Consider the following 26079-nt stretch of genomic DNA (forward strand, 5'->3'; position numbering starts at 1 on the left):
AGGTGGCAGCTACAGACCTGGAAACAGAGCTGTGGTGTTTCACAAAATGGGGTTTAATTTCAGCTGCAGGAAACTGAGACACCTCTAGGTTCTCATTCCAAGCATCACCTCCCTCCCAGGAGCAGTCACCAGTCACTGGACCACTGATTTATTTTGCACTGAGAGTATTTCAATATTCTGTACAACATCCAACAGGAAAGACAAATGCTACATCTGAACTTGCACTCTCATGCATGCCACAATGCATCTTATGAGCCTGGTTATTCCTGATTTGGTGGCTGTGCCCCCTGCTTCATCCTATCTAAGGACTTTTCCCCCTTTCTCTGCTCCCTTGCTTCTCCACCCCCCTTGCACATCACAGAGTTCTAACCCTCCTCTGCCATCTGTCATCACTCTCCCTCTATCCCTTCACAGACTTTTTCTCACCCCTTGCTTGCAATAAAGTCTCATTCACCTGAACCTTTGCTGCAAGAAAAACATATGCCAGGAGTCTGCTTTGGAGAATCCCTCCGATTCTGCACAGAAGCCAAGAGGAAAGTGTGAGTGTGTTTGGAGGGGGAGATGTTGAGACTCTGGAAGCCCTGAGACAGTTTGGTTCAGAGGTGTGACCAGGACACTCACCTCAGTGTAAAGAGTAGCAAGTTTCCCTGGCTATGGCAGAACAGATCTCATTGGAGAGATCCTGGCCCCAAAAGGCTCAGCAGTCCAGTGACTGAAATGCTCCTCCAGAGGATGGAAGGCCCATCTTACACAAAGCAAAGACCCATATCATGTGCTACTACCATTGGCACTCAGTTAGGCAGCAGCTCTCATTTCCTATGACAGAAATGTCCTATGCTGAAATGAAAAGATGCCAGTTTGAAAACACTGACATTAATTTTTTTTGCTTTGAGTTTTTTTCCCCATTCATTTGCTCTTGGGCAACATTACACCAACCTGCAATTTGGGGGTTGGATAACTGACAGACAAAATTTTTTGACCCTTGAAGGCTGTGACATTGGGCAAGGAGCCCAGGTCACATCTCATGTGCAAGGAAGAACTCTTAGCTACGTTTTCTTTCTCACCATACTACCCCTCCATGGGCCTAGAACATCTGTAATGAATCTAACTAGAAGTAATTGGCCAAGATATCTGCTTATTCCTTGAGAACTGATAGGAATGTTTCCTTTCTGGAAAGCTCCACAGGTGATTTCATGTTAACGCTAAAATGAACAATCAGTCATAACTGAGGACTGGAGTTTCTTCAGATGTGTAGTGGCATCATAGCACACAGGTCAACAGCATTGGGCAAAAAAGAGTTTTGCCACCTGGACAATGAGCACCAAAGTCATATATTTTGTCTGCCATGTATTCTGTATTTCCTATCACTGTTGGCATCACAACTCAGTTCTGAATTCTGAGAGTGGGTGGGTGTTACATAGATTAGAGATAATCAGATTGGTTTTGAGTCAGAGGTCTCCTCATTCTTTTCACTGGTTGCCCGCCTGCCATTCATCCCTCAAAAAAAGCTCACCTTGCTATAGGACAATTCATGCCATGGTTATCTCACCTGCCTAGAATGGACCTGAGCCCTGGAGGTCTGCTCAAGACCTCCTGGTGCTGGATGACAGAGAAGCAGAAGTTCTCAGAAAACTCTTCTCCTTTCCTTCACCTTTGCTATGATACAGGATATATTCACCAGGCCCTTTTTCCTCCCTCTGTGTTCTGCTTGTCTTCCTTCCACAGATGAGGGACTCGTTCTCTCAGTCTCCCTTGCTCCTGCCACCTTCTCTCACTTCCGTACAGATTTACTCTTCCATCTTCTCACTCCCAAATCACAGGACTTCTTTTTGGAGGTTGCCTACTGTCACACTCCCATAGCACTGTACTTACAGACCTCCCACCACCACCTGTGAAAGCTGCTGATCTCTTTGTGTCCCAGTGCATCTAAAGCTGAGCTTCAACAGAGCTGCACAGCTCAGCTAAAACTGAGATGAGGAACTCCTTGGGAAGGTGGAATGACAGCTTGCATCCCTCTTGTTTTCATGTTACAACTAACATTGTGTCATGTCCTCCCACTGTTAGACCTTCCTCTGCTCATGGAATGACAGGCTAGGTCCATCCGAGAGACCCCAAAGCAGGTCCTGTGTTTAGCCTGCAATTCTGCATTCCTCCTCAGCTGCAGAAGAGAATCTAGTGTTTGCTTCTCTGGGAATAGCATTGCTGTTAATGAATGATAGCATTCAGCCTTAGTGCAGTTCCCCAAAACCGTTTATTTTTTCTCTTTTTATTATGCAGAAGGTCGGTATGGCCTGAGGCTGGGTAGCCCTCAGAGCCTTGTGCAAATCAGATCCCGATCTGCATCTGCTTCCTCTGGGCTCCAGGAACCAGAGCCACATTCAGGTCAACCTCAAGGCTGTTGCAGATTGTCTGTAGAGGAAGACCTCTGCACTGAAAAGATACTGAGGAGCTTTCTAACATCACTTAAAAAAAAAAAAAGTCTAAAATGCCACCAGACTAGTCTAAAATATCCTATACAAAAGTCATGTCCCTGTCTCCCAGGAGAACACAGTTGAATTGCAGTTTTTTTTACCAACAAAGACAGGAACCCAAATACTCATAGACTTCTTGAAACAGCTCCAGGGAAGACACTCAGAGTGAACTCCAGAGCCTGCTGAACTCAGTGAGAAGCTAAATGTGGACTCCACCCAAAGGAAACTCACCCATAAAAATTCACACTGTTGCTCATAATCATTCTGAAAGACATGACCAGTCTTTAGAGGGATGCTTTCTTAGCACTTAATTGCTTTCTGAGGAGATTTTAGCATGGCCAAATGAACGTCATCAAATTTATTACCTTGTAGAAGTAGTATATTTAATTATTAAATAATTTTCTTTTCATTATACTATGTTATGATATATCACAGTATATTGTACTGCAGCATTAATTAATAATATACTCATTATAATACTCCAGGACTGTAGAATTTAATGGCTTTTTACCAAAAGTACGTGCAGGGTCTTTTCATTCTGAAAGTTTCTTTCCCCAGTTTTAGAGAGGAGAGCTTCTTTAAAAATGATAATGAATTAAAAGTTGTAAAATTTTAATTATTTGTAGACTATAGGATCAAAAAGTAGAAAACAAAAAGCTCTATTTCTAGTCTGCTATATTTGAACTAAAGATTGTTTAAAAAAAAAAAAGCAACCAAAGAAACAAATCAATTCTCATTTTTTGGAGGAGTTTTTAGGGGTTCTGATTCAATATATTTTGCACTCTTTCAGGCTATGAGACTGAAACTCCTTCCTGTTTACCTGTGGGCTCATGGTGAGAATACTGACAGTTAGTTTCAATTTTTTATATGTGGAAGTGAGAGGAGTTAAAGCAAGAACTTAAGTCTCCGTCCTGCAACCGTCTTCAAAGTAAAATGCCCTGGTGTTTCTGCATACGAAGCTATAGCATCAATAGCCATAGCTTGAGGAGTCACACAAATGTTTTGTCCTCCATTCCAAGATGCACCTAAGCACCTGCTCAGATCTAGGATCTTAAGTATCCTCATTGTTTTTGCGGTGTACTGTACACTTCAAGTGCAGACCAGCCTCATCAGTGTCTTGTGGGAGCAGGCCTCCTGAGTCTTTGTTACTGGAAATAATCATTAGGAAAACAAAGGTAAAACTTAACTAGCAGAGAATAAGGATTTTTTGTAGTTTTTTATAAAATCTTGATTGCATTAAAAAAAAAAAAACATGTGAGCATATATATCTGTATAACAGAAGAAACTCTTATTTGGATGTTAAAATTCCCAGATAAAGAATCTTGCAAAGGTCTTTTTCTTTCCACTTCCTATATTCAAGGGTGTCTTGAATGACAAACTCTGGTATAGACATCTACAGTGCAAATGCCCAGAGCTAGGCAAGACAGCCCCATCCCTGTCTCAGAAAACCCCACCATAGGGTGTCTCCACAGGCTCAGAAGCCCAAGTGCCACCTTGGGTTCTGTATGGAGGTGTCCACTCCCCAGAGGTAGCTTCACTCTTGTGGGCAGCTGGCCATTGGTAGCTTTCAGGCTAGTGGGTGTTTATAAGCTCAGTCTCAGAAATGCCTTTTAGTCAAACAGATACATTTAGGCAAAAGAAACAGGTTTTTAGTCACAGAGGGTTTTTATGTGCAGAGGACTAAGTCCTGATGCTCCAGGATGCCTGACTTTCAGCTGGAGACCCGCTGTGTATAAAAGTATCATACACCATATGTATATGAAATGCTTGTCCAGGCTGCAATGCATGCCACTCCTTTAAACAATCTTGTTTTTTACCTTGCTCTCTTGGGCACCACAACACTGAATTCATCATGAGAATGTTGCTCCACTGCTCTAAACCTCTTCTATAAATGAGAGTTACATAAGTGTCACTCAACAGTAAAATGTTCTTGGTCACAGTTATGCAGAAGACTGCAGTTTTTCTCTTTCATAGAGGTGATCAGAGTCTTCTTCTCTGGCCACCTGCATATTCTCAGTGTGAAACAGAAATCATGTGTAGGGCAGAGCATTCATTACCCAACTGCAGTGGAACTGTACTTGAAAGACCTCGAAGTGAGGAAGGAGTTAATCGTTGCAAAATAGTCATTTCCTGAGTCCTCTGGTTGGATGAGTAAAAACTTTAAACTATTTCTATTTCTTCTGTGTCATTTAAGAGGCTTTCAAGGTGCACTGTACCTCTCAGACCAGGTAAGGAGTACAGCTTTTCACTTCTTGATTGTTTATTCATTATAGTATCTCAGAGCAGCCAGACTCAGTCAAGACTGATATTTTCTCCCTCCTATTATTTACATCTGAAGCGAGAACAAAGTTCTTTGCAATCCAAGAAGTACATGTGTCTCTTTGTGCCAGATGAGTGTGAGCTGTAGAAATAAAGGAAGAACTGTACGGCTTAATAATAGAGCAAAGATAATTAAGAAATTATGTTGCACACATTTAGAAGTCAGAATTACTACAGCAAATGCTGCAGTAAAAGAGAAAGAAAACTCATCACCGGTTTTAAGGAGTTCACTCTGCAGGAACCACTAACAAAATGAGTTCTCAGGTACAGAGTTTGCTTTAGTGAGAAGAGTAGTGAAAAACATAGCATGTCTTCAACTCTGTTTCTAAAAAGAGGAAGAATGAGCTTCTACATATTGGGGGACAGAAAAAAAAAATCAAACCCAGATAATTTTGGACCAGTAAATCTGGACCTGATATCTTTCTTTAGCTATTGCAGAGTCATGTATTGTACTCATCCTGAGACTGCTCCAGCAGTTTGCAACAGCCCAACATACGCACAGAAGTGACTGTGGAACAATATCATAAAATGATACAATTTCATCAGGGTCTTTTGATGCATAAAAGCTGAACTCAGACAGACAGGCACCAGAAGGAAGTCCCACAACATAGTGCACTTTTGCTTATGGCATTTGTTGCTGCTTAATAGATAAGGAGAGAGATTATTTGTGTAAAAACCTTTTTGTTTTGTTTAATAGTTCAGAAACAAGCATAAAATAGCCATCTGTGGGGAAGTTATTGTAATAATGTGCTGTCATCGTGTCACCATACAGAAAGGGAAATTGTACATGCCCTGCTGATCCCTGAGTGAAATCATACACTAGTATGGCATTTGTAGGTTTTCTTAAGACTCAGGGGTGTCTTTGCATTTGTGGGTTTTTAAGTCTTTGCTTGTTATCAGTTTCAATGTTTGGATATTGACTCCTTGAATGTTTGGTTTAAATGCTTTCTGGATTTTATAGAATCTAATTAGGACTTTTAACAGCATTGGTTTGATTCAGACACAAAATTTCCATCCACATTGGGACTTCATTCCTAATTTATTTCCACTTGTGAAATTGCTGTTAGAGTAGCAATCGGACCTCTGTAATGAATTTCACCCTCAACAGACTCAATGATCCACATGAAGTTTTGTCACTGCATCTACAGATGGGGACTTAATATGAATCTCAGCTGGTGCCAGACCTGTGCCCTGGTTTTTGCAGCTGCCCCGTGCAGGCAATCTGATCAAGAACCCCAGACTTCCATTGCAAACAGCTGTGTTGTTTTAGAAACAACCAGAGATCATGGTCTGCTAGGGAAGAGGCTATGGCAGGGGTAGATGCATTTGCATCAGCCTTAGTCTTAGTTTGAACATCAGTGCTAAGAAATTTGCTGTTCCTTACGGGTCTGTATGACGTTAGTTGCTAAATTCTTGCAGCCTATGCTGCAAGAATAGTTTGCTGGAGGAAAGCTGGCTGAGATGTGCCTACCATCCTGCAGTCACATCTCCCAGTTAGTGAATAGGCACAGCTCAAGGGAAAGTGCTCAGCAGCTTTGTGTGGGAAGAGCAAACTGAATCCAGGCATCCCCTGTCACCAGCCAGCATCTTACCCACTGCTTGTCTATTCACCTTCTGTCTTGCAGCATGGGTTTGGGTTCAACTCAGATGCATCTGCCTGTGCAGATAATTAGGCTTTCACTGATGACTGATAGTGCAGAAATGGCCAGCTCAGGTGATAGAAAATGTTTGCTCTCAGTGCTCTCTTTCAGCATCAGTGTCTTTGTTTGATGTGGGAAAGGGTGCACTCCTCTGTCGGGGGTGGTGGGCGGTGTGTGCGCCGTGTAACAGCACTGAAAACAAACAAATAGCAGAAAGGTCCTTCATTGTATGGTAACTTTGGTCTGCCACAGTAACTGCTGCGTTCTGATCAAGTGGCCAGAGCGGAGAAACTCAGACACAGCTCAGCCACAACAAGTTACTTTGTGGTAGACTTCCCTGTCCTGCGTGAAAATGAAGGCACACCAAAACTGTGTTACCATGTGTCTAAAATATGTGCTGGTGTTGTGCATATGTATCGCCACTTAAAAACTTCACATTTGCACAGTTTCCAGATAAAAAATTTGCTTTGAAACAGAAGTTCTGGGGGGTTCATTGCTGAAAACTAATGTTTGTAAAGCTTTCATTTGGACAGAAGGGAGGTTTTCTTAACAGGCATATTTATTGACACTGGTTCCATGCTCTTCACAAGCATGCACAAGGAGCTTGAAAATGTAGCTCTTCTCTGAAAAATGACCTTACAGAAATGACATTACAGTTCGGACCTTGACTACTGCTTCCAGAACTCCTGGATGAAATGAGCTCTATTTATAATTAAATGTCTGTGGGATTGTTGTTTTGGCTTGATTATTCTTACTGCCAGCTCTCAAATGGGAAAGTCAAGCTGGTGATCCTCTTGGACTTACTATTTATTCACAGGAAACCTGAGGGGGACTCATCCTGAGAGTTAAGGTCGTTACTTAAAATATGTTTTAAATGGGTAATATAATCTAATTTTTGTCTAAATTTAGTTGCTAATCAATCAGAAATATTCCACAGGATTAATTTTCTACATATTTGGTAATGTCAGTTTTATCCAATCTCTTTTCATGGATTTTTGATTGGAAGCCTTCTGTCCTTACAGAAATGTTCTATTGGTAATCTTATTTTTCAGTGTTGATGAATATTTAACTAAAGCTAAATACTCAGAGAAAGAGAGAAATCTATGCATGCTTCATGCAACAGATCAATAATTAAATATTGGGTTTTAGCTGTCATTGATATCCTAACAGAGAGATTCGGCCTTTTTGCACACAGACTGATCAGGGTTCAAAGAGTTGTTCAGGCTGGGGCCAGGGATCTGTAAGTTTGGTCATCAAGAGCTGCACATTTTTGTCACATTTTCACAGTACTGCATGAAGAATTTGGGCTCAGCAGATGGTGAATTGAAAATCCTTGCTCTTCCAGCTGCTGATTAAACCTTGAAATAAGAACAGAAATTACACCTTGCTATGGTCATGAAGAAGCAGCTAGGGCTACTTGCTGTGAGATACCCTGCACCTGATTCATGTCTGCAAAAACGAGAAGGGAAAATAGCAAACCAAGAACTATGTGCTGTTTTATCTTCACTTCATCTTCAGATGTCTATATTCTGAAGCATTAGTAGTCCTGCACAGGTATGTTTTACAGCTAGGGAACCATATATTTAAAGCTGTGAAAGAAAATAGAAAATGTTATCAGTGCTTGTCACAGTCACTGTTAGTAATTATCTTTAGATATGTCCCTTTTTTTTTTTTTTTTTTTTTTTTTTTTTTTTTTTTTTTTTTTTTTCCTAAAAGATTTCTTGTTTGTTCCTTTTTGCAGATCTTACTCATAGAGGAAATCTGATCTGCTGCAGCACGGAAACATCAGCGGTGAGATGGCGAGACAAATTCCTTAGGGAGCTGCCTGTAAGTCTGGTCAACATTTAAGATGAAAAGTTTTGCATTTTCTTTGGCAGGATGTTACATGCAGAGTTTAGCTGCATGAGGCAATTGCTGAGGCAATAAGGGAATATTCAGGAACACAAGCTTTGAGTAGGTGAGTAAGTACAAAGGCAGAAATAATCTTGTTGGGATTCTTTTTTCTTTCTTCCCTGCCCCGCCCCCTAAATTCTAAAAAACATGATTGGTCTTTGAGACCTGCTAAATCATGCCCAATTGAAATCCTGTTCTCCTAGAATCCTGGATACACCAAATAGACCCCACTTTAGGGCTACAGTGGTTCAGCAGTTGTAAGCTATGAGAATAAGCCTTTTGTATTTTTGCTGCTTCACCTTGTGGCAGTCAAGCAGTGCAGGGATCAAAGGGAAATCCCCCTGGAACACAGGCAGTGGTGAGAGATAGGGTAGGAAACTGTGGATAAGAAAGCACTGAAATGGTGAGGATGAGACCAAAAAAAGGCAAACTGGTAGTACAAACTCGGGGTAGATGGGTACAGAGGGTGGAATCTGGATAGCAGTTAACAGGAGGAAGAGAGACTTTGGGTTACATGCTGATGATGATGAAAGTGGATTTGTAGGACAGCAAGGTGTGATTCTTTCAGGTCTTATCCCCAAATACTCTGGAGAAACCCCTGAAATATCCAGGTCTCAGAAACACAGAAGTAAATCTTGGAGGCAGCACGGATGTGTCTGCACCCTCTGGTGGGCTACAGAAAATTATTTTACCCAGCAGAAAATTACATTCCACAGAAAATGTTTTTATCAGCAGTAAATTTCCGCTTCATTTGATGGGACCAGTCATATCTTGATCTTTATCATATTTGGCACACCTTTAATAACTGTTTTCAGCCTCTATAACATGATGGCTGCATCTAAACTTCTTTTCTGGGGATGGTCTTTTGTCTTTCATAACTCCTGAACTATATAAGAAGTTGGTTGTGGCTCAGAGTTGTTTGAGGGAGCATTAGCTGGTGTGAGACAAAACCATACCAGAAATGTAACAGCCCAAGCAGTTGAATTTCATTACCTGAGCACTGTTCTGACAGTGTTAAATTTACTAATATTGACATACTTTGCATGTAGTAAAATCTTCCTTGTGCAGGTGGTATACTCCTCGGAGTCCTAAGGGTAAATATTGCAGAATACTACTTCAACAACCTGTTTAGTGGGAGACCATTTCCTGTCTCATTGCTCAGCTCTCATCCTCTTGCTGCTGGAGGACACATGCTAACTGCGATGTAAACTACAGGAAAAGGCAAAGAAGCCTTGTGATTTTAATGACTGAGTAATGTTCTGGGAAATATGATTCTGCCACTGATTCTACCTGGAAGTAAATGCTGATAAAAGCTTTTGTGATGCTGAGAAAAGGTCACCTTTTTAAGAATGATACATGTGAAATGCCTGAAATGGAGCTAGGATGGAACTTCAGAGCTTCAGCTCTGAACAGGGAAAATTTTGATGCAGCCTCTGACTTCTGGGGAATTATACTATAGTAGCTGCTTTTTATAACAAAAGATAGCAGTATTTAAGATACTTAGAGACAAAAACAGAGAAGATATCCATTAGCAATTATAAGAACAAATGGATTTTAACAGGCCTGAGAAAGCTGGTGTGATGCCACCAAGGAGAATGCTTAAAAAACATCAGTGAAACTCTTTCTTCTCTACAGATACAGATACTTGCTTTTAAAAAGGTCAAAGAGTAGGAAATAGTGTAACTCCTCTAGAGCATGCTCCTAGGAGGAAGAGTGTGCACATTCAACTCTGTTCTTTGGAAAGCATTTAAAGGCTTGTCCCCCTCCTTCCTAGGTAGTATGCTAGAACTATGCACTGGGCTGAATTGCACCTGCCAGCAGAAGCTGAAACAGCAAGCAAAAGAGGACAAAAGAGGTTAGAAGCCGGAAATACCATTCAGCTAGAAGGCTAAAGCCCTTATCTCTAGTCTTGTCTTCAGAGACACTGTTTCACTGTAATCACTGGATAACTCCAAAGGCCAAACTAAAGAATAGATTCCAGGCCATATGCACTTACTTGATGGCTGCCTTTGTCACTAGAGAATATCTTGCCCTCCTTCATGGTGTTTTCATCTTTCCCTGAGTAGTTGTATTGCTAATTTTTAGTGGGCATCTGTGATGTGAAAGATGGGTAGCAACCAGAAGCTTCATGGCTAAAGCAATCTCCATCTCAGATAATAAGTCTCACTGTCAGACTTGGAGGGCAGCTTAAGGCATCTATTTCCTGGAGTTAACCACTGCATTATTGTTCAGCCAGGGAAGGGAAGCATTTTTCTTCTATCAACCATCTTAAAAAAATTGTAGCAAATTATATTTAGGCCCCAGAAAGAAAAAGCAACAGGGAATTTTAACAAAAGGAACTTTGGCAAAGAGGTTGAAGGCTCAGGTTTCCCTGTAGATTCCCTGTGAGAGTATGTTCTGTGAAAATTACAATTTTCCCCCATTTTTTCATGTTTTTAAGGCTCATCCTCTGTCTGCACTGGATGTGTGTCTTCACATGTGTGTGGCATGTGAAGAGTGCTGACTTCACACTGTTCTTTATCATTTTTCTGACTATTTCATATCCCGTTCTGTGACATCTAAGCCTTCGCTGGTGCCTTCATCCTTCCACCCATGTGATATTTATCTTACAGAGCTTGAAATTCTGTTTCAAATCTGGTTTCAAGGGGTTAAGCTTTCAGAAACAGGCACCAACTCTGAGTTCCTAATTTTCAAATGCTTATGAAAAGATATCTGGATCTGACTTGCAGAGTATTGAGTACTCACAAATCCAGGTATGGTCAATAGAAATGTGGCTTTGAAACAATAACATTTTATTTAATGCCAAATGCTCTTAGAAATCAGGTCCTAGGTGATTCAGGGCCTTCATTCCTCACATTCCTCCTTGTAGTATGGGATTAAATAATCTTTATATTAGAGGAAGGCTGCAAATAAGAAATTTGTGGGTGTTTCTGAAGCACTTTGATGCTACAACACTGGATGCCATAAAAATGCCCAAAAATCAATTGTTTATTTAGCATTACAACAAGAGTTTTACATAGGGCATAGTGTCATTTATTGAACAATCAGGAGAAAAAAATCTAAATTTTTCTGATAGGGCCTTTGGAAAATTGCTGGGAAAGCATTGGTTCCAACAGAAATCAAGTGGAAAAAGGCAAGCTTAAACATGTCCATTTTCAAGCCTGTGACCTGTAGAGTTTCTTGGCAGCTGATTGAGTTCAGTTACAACAGAGATAGAGAATCTTAGCTAATTTCCTGTCTTCGGCTTGTTGACTTACACCATTTGACTAGTAAGATCATTCAACTAAAAAGCAACCAGGGGAACCTGCTGATGAAATTCTGGCTCTCAAGATCTTCAGCTTTTTATTTATTCAGGCTGCTATAACAGTAACCTTCCTGAGATAAATGGGCATTGTGAGCATTTCAACTCAGAAGGAAAAGACACAACATTTTCATAAGGAACACCTTCCATTCCCCTCAGTCACATGTCTCTGCAAAACTGCTGATTTCAGTTACACAGTGTTTAAATCCTCAGTGCACTGATCAGAGCGGCTGGGGTCTTTAGAAATACATAGTTAGTCAAAAAGTTTGCAACCTATCCATGATTGCAGCTAATCTGTTGGATGCTAGCACATGAATGTGAGACTGAGTTAAATAGAAGCAAGGTCAAGAGCTTAAGCTGGACTAAAATCTGCCTTGCACATTGCATACAACATCTCCTTATCAGCCTGATTTGTGACCTCAGTCTGTATATCCCTGTCACAGAAAATCACTGGAACCCAGTCGCTCACGTGAAGATGTGCCTTCTTGGTCACCCATTTTTCCCATGGGCCATAAACATGTCTTTAACACCTCTAAGAGGATGAAGAATGAAGTTTCCTGTCACATGTCTGGCTTTTGCAACCTTAGCAATTCTCAATAGTGCAGACACATGATCTTAAAATCTGGTCTTGGTGGATAAAATAGCCTCACAAACTCATCCCTGAGGTCTTTTATGTTGAAATGCATGTTAAATGTTTGACATTTAAAACCATATATGCTTGTGAAAATTATTTTTTGAGCTTTTTAAATGAAATTTTTTACCAACAGCTCTTCTCTGAGAAACTAACAGGACATGGCCCAGTTTTACATGTTAGAGTAGGCTGATAGGTTTGTTCAACTTGCATGTCTATTTCTGCTAATGTTTGTGGGTTGAGTACATAATTACCCCCACATGACAGGGGCAGAGATCACAGCCAATATGGATATCAATAAAAAATTATTATTGGTCTACCTGGGCTTGGAAATGTTTACACTGCCTGGGGTGGATTCTCAGCAGATCCCAGTTTTCGCTGCTGCAGTACTGCAAAAACCAACTGCAAACTTTCACAGCAGTGCCGGGGAATCACTTCGTTAAATGTGGGACACCAGCATGTGGAAAGACTTGCTATGCCAGTTAGCAGCAGGAGAGCAGAGAGAGGAAGGAATCAATCGTATTACGGAAAAATCAGTTCCTTTGGTTGTGCCTGTTTTCTGACTGCTTCAACTTGTCTTTTGGACTACTGTAGTCATGAGTGTAGAACAAAAAAGAGGTGGCCAGAAACAGAGTAATTTGGGTTGGAGAAGACCCTCAAGGTCATTGAGTCCAACCCTTAACTGAGCACTGCCAAGTCTGCCACTAAACCATGTCCTGAAGTGTCACATCTACACATCTTTTAAACACTTCCAGGAATGGTGACTCCACCATTTCCCTGGGCAACCTGTTCCAATGCCTGACAACCCTTTCTATGAAGGAATTTTCCTATTCAATCTAAACCTCCCTTGGTGCAACCTGAGGCCATTTCCTTTTTTCCTATCAGTTGTTACTTGGCTCCAACCTCCTTTCAGGTGGTTGTAGAGAGTGATAAGGTCTCCTCTTTTCTTCAGACTCAACATGCCCATCACCCCCATCTGTTCTTGTGATCCAGACTCCATTGTCCTTCTCTGTGCATTCTCCAGCACCTCAATGTCATTCTTGCAGTAAGACCCCAAAAACTGAAAATCTTTGCCATCTTCAAAAGCACATGTGGTCACCTGGAGATTTGACTTTCTCAAGTTTGAAATAAAAACCTCAGTGTTGCAGCTTGCCATTGCCAATGATTTTGTTGTTCACACTAATGTGCTACAGGAGCTGTAAATGCTCCCCTGCCCATACCTGCCACAGCAAAGTAAAAAAGTTCACACCATCTATGTATCACCAGCTTAAAATTTTCTAGTAAATCTGAAGAAAATAAGTAAGGGTATGTTCACAAAGAACCAGCCAGAAATTCAAAGTGTGCCAAGTGTTAGAAATAAAGCCATGCTTATATATTGAAGATATTTTGGTGTCCAGCTATGGGCCCAAGAGAACTGAATGCCAGATGATTTCACTTCCTTCAATGGAAGATAAATTCATTCATAAACTGTGTCTGTCATATGTTGGGTCAAGCAGGATTTGGTGTAGGATTTGCAGACTGATATTTGTATCCACAAGAAATACTTTGTCTTCTATATTTTCCTTGTTTTGACCCCAGACAGAAAAAGGGGTAAGTGAAAAGCATTTTGAACAGTTAGGATGAGATGGTGACACTGACCTGCAAGGGGAGATAAGACCAACATGTGTGGATCCAGTGGCTCTGGGAACAGTAGAAAGCACTAGCCTCTTTTCTTACTATGACTTACAGTGGAATAATATATAATGAATATTATCCTTATTGCCATTGTACACATCTACAAAATTCTCCAGAGTTATTATGGCCATTACACACAGAAAACCATATGCAGTTGCACTAATCAGGGAAAGGAACTAAAAAACATTAGGTGGAATTATAAATGTCTGAATTCCAGGCTTTCATCCAGCCAATTCACATTTTTTGAGAGAGAGAGCGAGAGAAGAAATATAGACTCATGTATATAGACCAAAGATCCTTTTCAAAGCTGGACAGCAGCTGGGCTCAGTAGCTCTCTGGGTTTGATCTACTTTCTTGCTTCTATGTTAACGATAAAGTGAACAAGTGTGTGATACCTGTTCTGGCTGACAGTTGCCCAGGACTCCCACATTCCCTTCTGGATTCTCCCATATCATATCCTTCCCCTACAGATGAGGCTACATGCTCACCCACAGACTTCATTTGTTTGGTAAGAAAGTGTACTGAAATATCAGAGTCTTTCACTTCCAAGTCCAAGCAGCCCACTTGGTTTCTGTGAATAGTGTTCATTGACTGACTCCGAGAAAGAATTGCCTGGCTCAGCATCTCGGTGCAGGTTCTTTCTGTTATCTCCACCATGCTCCACAGAGCCCTAGCCCTCACCTTCCATTTCTGCAGCCCACTGTCACTGTGCCCTTTTACTTTCTTCTGGGAAGGAGACAATATACTCAGGCTGAGCTTTCTGCATGGACATTATTGTCTCAGTGCTCTCCTCCTCCTCCTCCTCCAGAGAAATGTGCTGTAGAGACCTGTGGGGGCTTATTTCCTTTTTTGAGATCTGAGCCAAAGCTTAAGTCTCTTGATGTGAAACCATCAAAGGCATCAAAGATAAATAACTCACAGTAGTGCTGGTAAATAAATATCTTACAGACTGTTACTCACTGCCTTAGTTTCATGCACAGAGTTAAATGGCATTATATAGAAGCAGAAAGTTAAGCTTGCAGTAATTAAACTTCTAAACAGTTTCAAACATCAAAATTAAATGTTTTCAATTTTATCTAATTATTTTATATTTATTTTCTTCATATTCATTTCACTTATGAAATTAATTAGTCCTAAACCATCCTTAATCTAAATCCTTTCCACAACAACTCACATTGGTGAGAAGTTATGCCATAGATTTTGGCAAGGCCCTACACACAGACAATTGCAAATGACAGCACTTTTTTTGAATACATCTGCAACATGTCTTATGCATTCATTTTTTCTACAAAGATTGTATTGCTGCTGAATCACTACTCTTGATCATGATAAATGACAAGACCATTTCCCCAGTGGAGAAACAGCCAAATATGGTACAATTTTTTAAAAGCCAACAGAGCATTCTCACATCAGAATTACTGAGTATGTAAATGTTCTTTGCAAATCAGTTTGTATTTATCTTTTTGACACTGACAATCTCAGTGTCCTTTGTGGCAAACCTCACAAAGGGTTTTAATGTGCTTGTTCTATGTACTTTTGATCCACTCGATCTCAGATTAAATAACTAGATAGAAAAAATTGTGCTACCCTACACTGAAAGGGTTTGGAAACCAACCTCTCTTCTCCTTATTAGAAATAATTCCTTCACTGCATGTTTCAGTCTGGTGGGTGAGAAAACTGCTTGTTTTTTTGGCTAAAAGTGTAGTGTTTCCAATTCTGAAGTTCTCGTTGCAATTTCCTAGTTATGAACACCTACATCCCCAGGAAAAAAAAAAATTAAAAAAAGAAAACCAAAACACCTAGTTTGGGGCTCTTCTGTGTTGTTTATATACCATTTAAAATGTTATCAAGTATTTCTTAACCTTTTTCTTTGCTTAAAAGCAGATTGTTTGAACCACTACTTCCTTATTTCTCCTCCCTTCCTCTTAACTCTTTAATAGAGGATCTTTACGTGTGCTTTTCTTCTTCATTTCCAGTCTATGAATAAGTCAATCTGTACATCTGTCACACTACGACACGAAATAACTCACACACGGATGCTAGATGTAAAAGAGGGAAGAAAAGAACTAAAAGAGCAAACTTTATTTTCTGACTTTGCTATATATAGAATACTAAAAGTGACAGTGGATTGGAGGGTGAAATTGCTACCTCTCCAACTACACTGGTCAAACCAACAGTCTATCAATTCTCTTCACCCACAAAGAAGAGTGTAAAATAATCATTTACAAGAACAGTGTGAGAAAATTCAGTAGAAATATGTAAACATCAGAAGGCATAGAAAACTTTTAGAAGAACTTTAAATCTCTCAAAAAGCAAAGCAACATACATCCTTCCAACCAACTGGGATTGTGAAAGCCAAGCAAACTTTAGGGTAGCTTTTCATCAGAACAGCAAGATGGAGTTGAAGAGTTGACAGCAGTTTGCTAGGAGTGGGGGGAGAGGTGGTGTCAGTCTCTTACAACTGAAAATCTTGTCGCCTTCCCATTCATCCTTCTGACAGTTCTATTTTGACAGCCTGCATCACAGATAGCATCGTACTGTCACCACACAACACTGAAAATGACTTGATCATCTGCTGCTTTCCTCAAACCTTGTCCTTCACAGTGATGCACCCACATGCCCACTGATAGGAGTTAGTCGTGCCAGCCCTGACAGGATGTCACAAGAGATAGCTGAGGTCTCGTGCTGGCACAAGAAGGTATGTGTAATCTCCTCCATGTGTGTCCTGTGAGCCTTGTTCTGTTAAAAAACATTGGGTTGGTCTTTGCTCTGAGGCCAGCCTGAGCCTTGTTGTAGCTCCATGAGCACAGCTTTCATTCTCACTGGAGTCCTTTTCTCTGGCCTGGCTTCTTTGGTATTTCCCTGTGTAATTTCCCCCCTTGGCAGAAAATGTAGTCAGTGTAAGTATGGGATCTTTATACTGTTCTTCTCCCATTCCAGCCAGGAAAGGGGAATGTGTAAAGGATCTTAGCAAGACATAGAGCAAGTAGATACCTATACCCCAGTAGGCTGAAGCTCATCTTCATGAGATCATCCATCTAAACAACGCAAGAAATCGGGAATCTTTGGTCAACATGAAACAGCCCTACTTCACCCCTGCCTGTCACAGGGGGAAAAGACACATGAACACTCAGCCAGGTGATTTGCAGTGAAAGCATCACACCCACCTACCAAACTCACCCTCACACACTTCCACAAGTACCTTATATCTGCCTGGAGGAATGGTGCTAAAATGTGGAGTTGAGCCAGGTAGCTTTTCTATGCTGAATGTCTTTCCTAGTCTGCTGGGACAGGATATCTGTTCTCAAAGAGTTTAGCAAGACATTTTAACTCCATGATCTAGAAGACCGATTGAGTGGCAGTATATTCTGGAAGATCTGCCAGGGTTCTTGCACTAGAGAAAAGCAATTGGGACTGCAGTAAAAGCAGAAAAAGCAAGTATTTTTATTTTACTGCCACTGATACTTATAATAGAGGATGAAGACCATCCATCCAGTGTGAGACTTTGCTCACGAATGGATGATTTAGCTAGGAGCATTAAGAGATTCTTCTGCAAAAGGGGCATAATCCCAGGAGGCAGAGCAAAGCAAATGTGCATTTGTGACTCACATTATATGCTTAGCATCAGGCCTGTGCCTGTTCATATGCCCGACCTACTTGCTGGGATCTACTCCAACCCTACTCTGAAGGAGAAAACTTCCATCACAGGTGGAATTTCCAATTTCTGATCTTTATGCTAGCACTGAAAAAGGCTTTAGGAGCCTAAATGCTCTCTTGTTGTCACTAAGTGCTAAAACTCAAGACTGAGGTCCTCAGCTGTTCAGCTTTTGCTAAAGGTGCCTTTACAGAAATTATGAGCCCCAAGCATTAAGTCCTCAGAAGCCCATATATCCTAATACCCAGCTCAGGTTGAAGGCCTGAAATCACAGTTGTTGAGTGAAGGGAAGACTGTTCCTTGTGCTGCATCAGTTTGAGAACCTAGTAAACCATAAATTGCCAAAATACTTATTGGAGTACAACCTCCATGGGATACAGAAAGAGGCAAGATGTCAATGCCATGTGCCCTCCAGCCCTGTGGATACTTAATAGCACTCCCTACAGACTATGGATGTTTACCTGGCCTGATTGGAACCAAGCATTCTTGCAGAAATGCATTAATCATAATGTTATCTTCTACAAGTTGTCTTTACTCCTGCAGCTGAATTTGTTCCAGGTTGCAAGGTACCACTAGTATATAAATTCCATAGGTGAGAAAAACAAACTCTAGTGTTTGTTTAGTACTTGAGAGAAGACAGGAGAAGACATCCAAAATGCAGTTCCTATTTCAATGTAATTTATATATTTTCTGTGAAGCGACTAATAGAAAATCCTATTGCTTGATTGGAGGGGCGGGGGAGTAGATTTAAATCTCCTCACTCTGAAGAGAGAAATGAATTCTTATCTCCCACTTCCCTATTGTGTGATATTTAGGAAGTGTGAATAGTACTCTTTTTGCTGGTTTGGATACTTCTGGGTTTTATGAGGTAAGACAGATGCAAACACCTCACTGCAGCAGAAATTTCAGGGTAATACATGGTTATATCTAGAGATCTCCTTGAAATCCTCCACAAAGGTTGTGGAGGGTTTCACACACCTCCTCTGAAGCTTTCTCAGAGACTGTTTCTGTCTAGCTTTCTTGTTGCTCTGTGTCCTGGTTTTCTGTATTTCATGGTAAAATGCCTAATTATGAGCTGATGAGGTGGGGACATCTCACACGGGGCCATGGAAACTCCTCAGCAGGCAGGTGTAGAAACTTAGGTTTCTACAACCCAAGGCAGAGTAGGTGTGGATGGTGGTGCACTGGGTTCTCTCTGTGGATTTACATTCTGTTTTAACACCCCTAGGTAGTACTTGCTCTTCTTCTCCTGTGTCTCTCTCTCTCTCTTTTTTTTTTTTTTTTTTTTTTTTTTGTGATTGAGCAAATCTAACCACAATCTCTTTGCACCCAGTTTCTAAAGAAACACTTTTGCCTGGTTTTCAGCTGAACTGTTGCTTTACTAGTAACAAGAATGAGACATCAGAAATTCAGTATACAAAATAATACACTGATTCTGTAATATTAGGCATTCAGCCATTTGAGAAACAGAGAATCTTATAGTACCTTGCAGTTTGTGGAGATTTATCCTCCTAGGATATTATTACATTATTATAATTCGTGCAAAAAAAATCCACTACTTCTAAAGAAATACTTTTTTTTTTTGGATAATTGATATAGGAAATCTCATTATATCATCAGTTAAAGTTCAAGGAAGTGCTCAATTTCAAATGCCAATTTACATGTTCTTCTTATAACTCTTGTAGCATTTACAAAGCAAGACACTAATATTCCTTGAACCATCAGCAGCAAGGTAACTGAGTTGTGCAAAAAAATATTTGTATTATTTAAAGAAAAAATTATATGAGAGTAGGAAAGTGACTTTTCAGAAGGCAATGAGCAAGTGAAAGAGAGCACTGGAATTTAAGATGTTCTGCTTATAATCCTCAAGAACACACCTACAGTCTTGTCACCTCTTGCTAATCCAGTCAACCCTCAGAAGAGACCTGATTCTTAATTGTCTACCTCTTGTAATTGCAAGGAGGCTTTTTCACAAAGAGAGACAAAGAAGTCATTAACATTTTCATCTCCTTATTGGCATAGCTCTCTGCAGGAACGATAATGAGGAAGCTCACTGTGAGTGTTGCCTTCAGTCCACTTCATCCCAGATTTTAGAAGGGGTTGTGGAGTGCCAGATCCTTTTACACAGTTCAATAAGGTGGCTCCTTATTCTAATCTAGAAAGTCATATTGCTTTGGATATTGTGGCATTGTGGGGAGGCCACTGACACACTAGTCAAAGTATTGTTGCTATGTTCTCATTGACAGTTTTGGCAGCAGGAGACAAATTGTGTAGTTTGTGTTTGCTTTTGCTTTTGCAGAAGTGTGCAGGGAAACTAGTCAGGAATGCCACTGCTAAGGACTGATTCCTAAAATATTTGGATGCCTTCTGAGGACTTAAGGCAAAATTAGCATATTTTCCAAATACTGTTTTGCATCAGGTAGGTAAAGAAATGGGAAAAGAAACCCCAGAAAAAAAAATAGTATTAATACAAAGGGCAATGTCAAGGAGTTGGCATGTGATGCAACCTAAAAATAGGGGACTAATATGAGCACTTGTTCAAACTAAAAAGTACTCTGTCTTGTGATTAGTGTGATCATTTCAAATTATTTCCTGTTGTGATTTTATAACCTTTAAAAAGAAAGGATAAGTTTGAGCTGGTGAATTGCTAGGTCTTCTCTTTCTGCTGGCCTTCGTAAAAGAAGGGATTTATTTTACAATAAAGAAACAGGTAAACAAAACTAAATGACAAGCCTTGAGGGTTTTCTGTAGGTTAGCTTACATCATGCTGTAACAGAATGCTCTAAAAACTATCAACCTACACAGTACAAACACAAGTAACTTTTATATGTAGTTTTAGTACATCTAAGAAGCATCTGTAGAGAAGGTGTGGGAGTGAAGGGAGGGCTGAACTGAGGAAACTGCTTTTGAAAGTTGTTTTTTTGTGTGTGCAATTTTTTTAAAAGAATTTCAGAGAATGGAAAGAGGAACCTACGCTGAGAAGTTAGGCCAAACTTGTAAAAAACTTTCCCCACAGTGTGTGGTGAAACATCTTTTATCACTGCACTCTTATCTTTAGTTTGTTGGCATTATGGTTTGCTCGCCTGCGTGGACAGATGGATGGATGAGGCTAGAAGGGATTCTGAGAATTTATTTTGTTTTTCTAGGCTCTTTTATGAAAATGCAATGCACAACCTTTATTAAACTGCAATTCTCAAGAAAATGGATTTATTTTAAAGCTTAGAACTCCTTTCCTTTTCTTTCTCTTTCTCTGTATATTTGTATAATGATAAGGCAATGTAAGACAGAGAAGAAGAAAGGAAAATCAAGTTGCTCTCCTGAAAAGTATTGCCTTTAGGTTTTTATACAAGTCTTTCTGAGATGTCGAAATAAAAAGGACTCAGGTCTGTTTCTTTCAGTTCCCTGAAAAATCTTCAAAACACTGGCATTTTCCTTCATTTGCTTGCCAAACCACATTAAACCCCGCCGCAGGCTGTAGTGCTCAGTGGCTGTCACAAGCACGGGTGACTTCATCCGGCATGCCCCACCAGGCCGAGCTGATGCCACACAGAGATGCTGGCTGGATGCCATGTGCACATGCAGAAAGTGGGCCAAGGTTCCAGGGGATTTCAGCAGGGCTGGGGAGAACATAGTCTTGGCAGCTCTGTGCAAAAACCCCATGAAGACTGTGAGCCCCTGAGCTTCTCATGAGCAATGAGTCCCAAAACAGAGCTGGGAACTAATAGTAAAAAATAGATAACCTCTACTATTCTGAGAAAGAGAAGTGAGAAAGTAGTTGGTGCTGATGTTTCTTCACTGTGAGCTGGGGAGCAGGCTGTGTTTTCAAAAGACCTATCCTGTCTCTACTCCCAGGTAGCTGAGGGCATCCTTGGGGCTTCAGAAGGGAAGGTGACTGCTGTGGTGGCTGGGATGACATCTCAGCCACTGCCAAAGCATCAGGTGTCTGCCAGCAAAGGAGCTTCCAGCGACAATTCTCCTTCATGATCTGTGGCACTACAACAGAGTGAAAAAGAGAACCAAAACCTTTTGATACGGAAGCCCTAATGAGAGTACAAGTTTCAAGCTTGCCATTTGCTAACAATTCTCAGTTAAGGAGTTGAAGTTGTAGAAATTTATTTGCGATCGTCTCTAGGCCAAAGCTCTTTGGTGTCTCGATTGGGAAGGGGAGACCCCAGGTGAATGCTCCTGATGCTGTGGACACTCAGGATGGCAAAGGCCTGAGCCAAAAGCTGCCAATCCTCATCTTGTGAGGAGCCCTTCACTGGGTCTTGAACAGTTGATTTCCACAAGGAATCATATTTGATGAAGACACACATTGCCAGAGTGTATTTTCCTAGTTTGGTTAGTGGTACTTGAAAGGTTTTTTTTATTTACATATTGTTTGCTCTCACAGCTGATTTTTCTATCCCAAGCACATTGCTACCACATTTACCATCCTCGTTATGTGATTAATGATGCAGTCCTCCAGTCACAGCCTTCAGCCCATGGAAATTCTGTCTTGTGTAAGGATCCTGAAGCAGCATGGCCCATTTTGGCAGGGCTGTATCAGTGTGGCCATACCATTCCTAACAGTCACTTTCTGTCATCAGACTTCTCTGATGCCTAAATTAGGTCAGATTCCCAGCTGAAAACCAGGGCAATCAGCCTTAGCATTTTTACACTTTTCATTTAATTGTTTTTTTATGTATCTGGGGTTTTTTGTGGCTCACTGTTTTATGTTATGTGCTTCACACACTTCACATAGCAACTGTTTGTCTGGTTCCTTCCTGGACTTTATTAACACCTTTTCCTGTCCTTTTTACTAAGACATCAGGGGATTTAATAACATTCCCACCACTAAATACGTGTCATCCTGAACTATACACTTTTCTGTGCCAGTTGGCTCTCTCTAATTTTTAGTTTGAAAGCTATAACATTAATTTTCAATAACAGAAACATTGCCTATTTTAGTTTAGGTCAAACCATATTTTCCTGATGGTACCATCTGCACCAAACATTTCCTTTATTCTTAAGTGCATCTATATCATTTTTCTATGCATCTGTTGTCAAGTTACACACTGACAGTGCAGGAATGTGGTAGTATTTCAGAGCACATCACTTAGATATCTCTAGGGCTCTTAACAGCCCAAATTTTGTCTCCAAAGAACTGTCTCCTAGTGCTCTACTGTTATATGTATCTTATTGAAGCATAATGGTACCAGCCATCAAAATTGCCTTAGAGCAGAGTCTAGCTGGCAGGGTATTGCTAGGGGTGTTCCACAGGGGTCAGTACTGGGTACAGTCCTGTTCAACTTATTCATCCATGACCTGGGTGAAGGGACAGACTGCAGCCTCAGTGAGTTTGATGGTGATACAGAACTGGGAGGAGTGGCTGACACACCAGGGTGCTGTGCTGTCAGCCTGCGAGACCTGGACTGGCTCCCCCACACAAACCAGCTGCAGAACATTTGACTCCTGCCTGTGATTATTTCACAGGTAGCATTCATTATGATAATGTATTGGCATATATCTGACTATAGTTAGGGCACTTATCTACTTCTCCAAGCAAAAAGAATATGTTAAACAAGGACAGAATCCAGTTTCTCTCTTATTTATATGTTTAAGTTAATTAAGTGCAGAGAGGACAGGAGAGAAGACCAAACCCTGAATACCATGGCACTTGCAGTCAGGTTCACCTGAAAAGCTGAACTTTGACTTCCTGTCTTGCCTGAACACGAGGATATCAAGAGGAATGAAGCAGATCTGGTTTCAGGAATAGCAGGGTGCTATTCCTGTCGTAGCTATTTGTATTAGTGTGGTCACAAAGATACTAGACTAAAGGTAAAGCTTTTCTCCTTTTTTTTCCCATTTTATAATCTCTGCTTCTCGTATGTTACCAGGCATACCTCTAACTGGTATCAGATTGCCAAGCTGAGGAGAAGTCAAGAAAAAAAGTGTTAAGTCACGGAGAAAGTAATAATTTTGTTGGCTCTTTGCTCCTCCTTTCTGTGCATACATGATGCTGCTTTTAAAACTAGGTCATATCTGCTCCTGTAGTCTGTTGTTTCTGAGGTTCCTGTTACCTGTGCACTGTGCCTTTAGGTACATGAGCTCTGCACTGTTCAGGCACTTGTGAGTCCATGTTCAACAAGCACAGCTGCAGTTATTGATGCTCAACATAAGCTGTGAGCTTTTGCAGAGAAGCCAATTTTCAGTTCTTTCCACATGTGAACAGTGATTTTGCACAATCTGGAAAACAATGATCTTGATCTTTCTGCCTATGAAGCAAAGAGCTCTGAGGTGCTGTGCATACAACACACAGAGCTGCCTCAGATTTCACTGTGAGCTGCATGAGTACCAGACCTACAGGACTGCTCCTGAGAGAAATGCATCCTGGTCATGCCATTGGGTCTCCATAGATGATATGATCATAATTAAAAGGCAGAATCAGCCAGAGTAGCCAATGACTGTAGCTTGAATACTATTGAATGGTGATGGCAATTGGTTAAAAAAATGAAGAAACTTTCTCTAGCAGTGAAACACAACTACTTATATGTGACCATATAAACAAGCAACTGAACATCACTCCAGAAAAATACAGCTCATACATAGTTCAGTAGTACAATTCAGGGTTCACATTTTGAGCTGTGACAATAAGCAGTAAAAGAAACTGGGCAAAGGAAAGTTCAAGGTTTCTCATGGAGATGACCTGAGGTGCACCCCAACCACCATTCCCTTCAGGCCAAGCTGGAAAGGAAGCATTGTGCAAAGTGCTAAGGAATGAGCTCATATTTCCCACTGCCTTGGATTGCCTACCTTTCTGCCTCCTAGTTCTTTGTCAGCCCAGGCACACCTCTCCTTCTGAAATATATGCAGTCACCTATTTTCAGTGGGTATGGACAAAGAGGTACAGGAGAATGGCTGAAAGCAATATCAGTTCCAGTCATACCAAAGTGCTTCCAGCAGCCCATTTTTGTACCAAAGCCTTCCAGTAAGATGTGCAGTTTGAGAGGAAGCGAGGCTCTTTCTTTCTGTATATCTAGCTCCTCTACCATTTCGGGAGCAGAGAATAAGATATGCAAGAAGCTGCAGAGTGCATTTCAATTTAGCTCCTACAGAGCCCCTGGTCTCGTATTTTTCAGCCAAGACTGTTTTCACTAGCACTGATGGGAGAATTACTCCAAACTGACATGAGAGTCAGGAGAACACCCAGTCCGCAGGAGTTCACTGCCAGAACATTGCAGAAGGCACCTGGGGGAGAGCAGTGGTCAGTCCATTCCATGGTCTGCCAGTAAGGGCTAAATTCTATGTGCTGAGCAAGTACTGCAGCAGGAACAGAAGAAGACAAAATAATTTTTATTCTGAGTCCTTATGATCATGTAAAACTGACTGTAGGCTTTGACACACAGGTGGAAGAAGATGGATACAGGTAAAACAATGCATCTGATCATATTCTTTGCCAATTCATTTTCACACAAAAGCTGACTTGGTCATTTAAAGGTAGTAGCTGAGTGATCCAAGTGTGAAAGGGATGAATTAAGTTTTAGTGAACTAGCTCAGATTCTGACAGATTCCAGGCAACTATGGGCCTCCAGGAAATCAGGATCTGGATCAACAGGATGTTTTAAACAGGCTGGAATCAGCTTCAAACACCTGCATTTACTGTGGAAGTGACTACGTATGCAAATACTGCAGTCACTGGAGATCTGCCCAGTACAGTAAACGCTTTCCAACTCACCCAAAAATAGATACTTAGATTTCTATGGATGATAAATCCATAGCTGTAGCAAAGACCACGCAGGAAAGGCCACCTACACCCTGCCACTCAGTACTACTGGTGTGGAAAGAGTTTTGCCTATTCATATAGATTTTAATTAATAGGAGGAACAACAATTCATCCTGTGTTTTTACCAGTCACCAGTTGTTATGGATCCAGCATAGGCTTTTTGGGACACATCTGTTTATCCAGGAGGTAGAAAGATGTTTTGAATCTACTGAGACCAACTAGTGGAAGCAGTGGAAAAAGGCCTATCTGAAGGCATCTTACATGCTCAAACAATTTATTGGACATACCCCTACAAATATTACTTCCAATTTCTGGTCCCAATATGTTATATGGCTGTTAGAATTACTCTACATTGTTTGCTCAAAACATTTCCCAAATACCACACCAAATTATCCTTTCAGGTACATCTGCAAAACTTTGTGGCCTGTCCTTTTTATGGGCTCAGTCATAAGCTCAGGCATAAGCTAAATCATTTAACAGCTACAGACTGTCATATCCTTAGTGCAAGTATGAAAAAAAACCCCATCATATGAGGTTCTTTTTTTTTTTTTTTTGTTAATTTTTATCTCTAAAGATAATTTTTAAGAGCATGCAGCAACTCTACCTCAATTCCTTTGTGGACTGATCAGGAGAGGAAACACTTGAAGAGAGCCTCACAGAAAAGAGAGGTGAAAAGATAGAAAGTAGAGATTTCAAAAAGAATATATATACACACATATGCTTATACATG

General features: G+C 40.7%; 1 protein-coding gene across 4 annotated transcripts in view; it reads left to right on the forward strand.

The window, feature by feature from the left end:
- The first annotated feature begins 473 nt into the window (after nucleotides 1-473).
- The window catches only part of P2RY8 (P2Y receptor family member 8), a 36587-nt gene continuing 10981 nt past the window's right edge, over nucleotides 474-26079 (forward strand). The window contains exons 1-3 of one of the 4 annotated variants that reach the window (XM_068182616.1): nucleotides 474-539; nucleotides 8172-8221; nucleotides 8308-8387. The gene's annotated coding sequence lies outside the window, so the exon portion shown is untranslated. Of the gene's footprint in view, nucleotides 540-4497; nucleotides 4700-8171; nucleotides 8258-8307; nucleotides 8388-26079 lie in introns of those variants that run through there. The other 3 variants (XM_068182617.1, XM_068182615.1, XM_068182614.1) reach the window with 3 other exon arrangements.

The sequence above is a fragment of the Anomalospiza imberbis genome, chromosome 2 (genome assembly GCF_031753505.1).
Source record: "Anomalospiza imberbis isolate Cuckoo-Finch-1a 21T00152 chromosome 2, ASM3175350v1, whole genome shotgun sequence".
NCBI lineage: Eukaryota > Metazoa > Chordata > Aves > Passeriformes > Viduidae > Anomalospiza > Anomalospiza imberbis.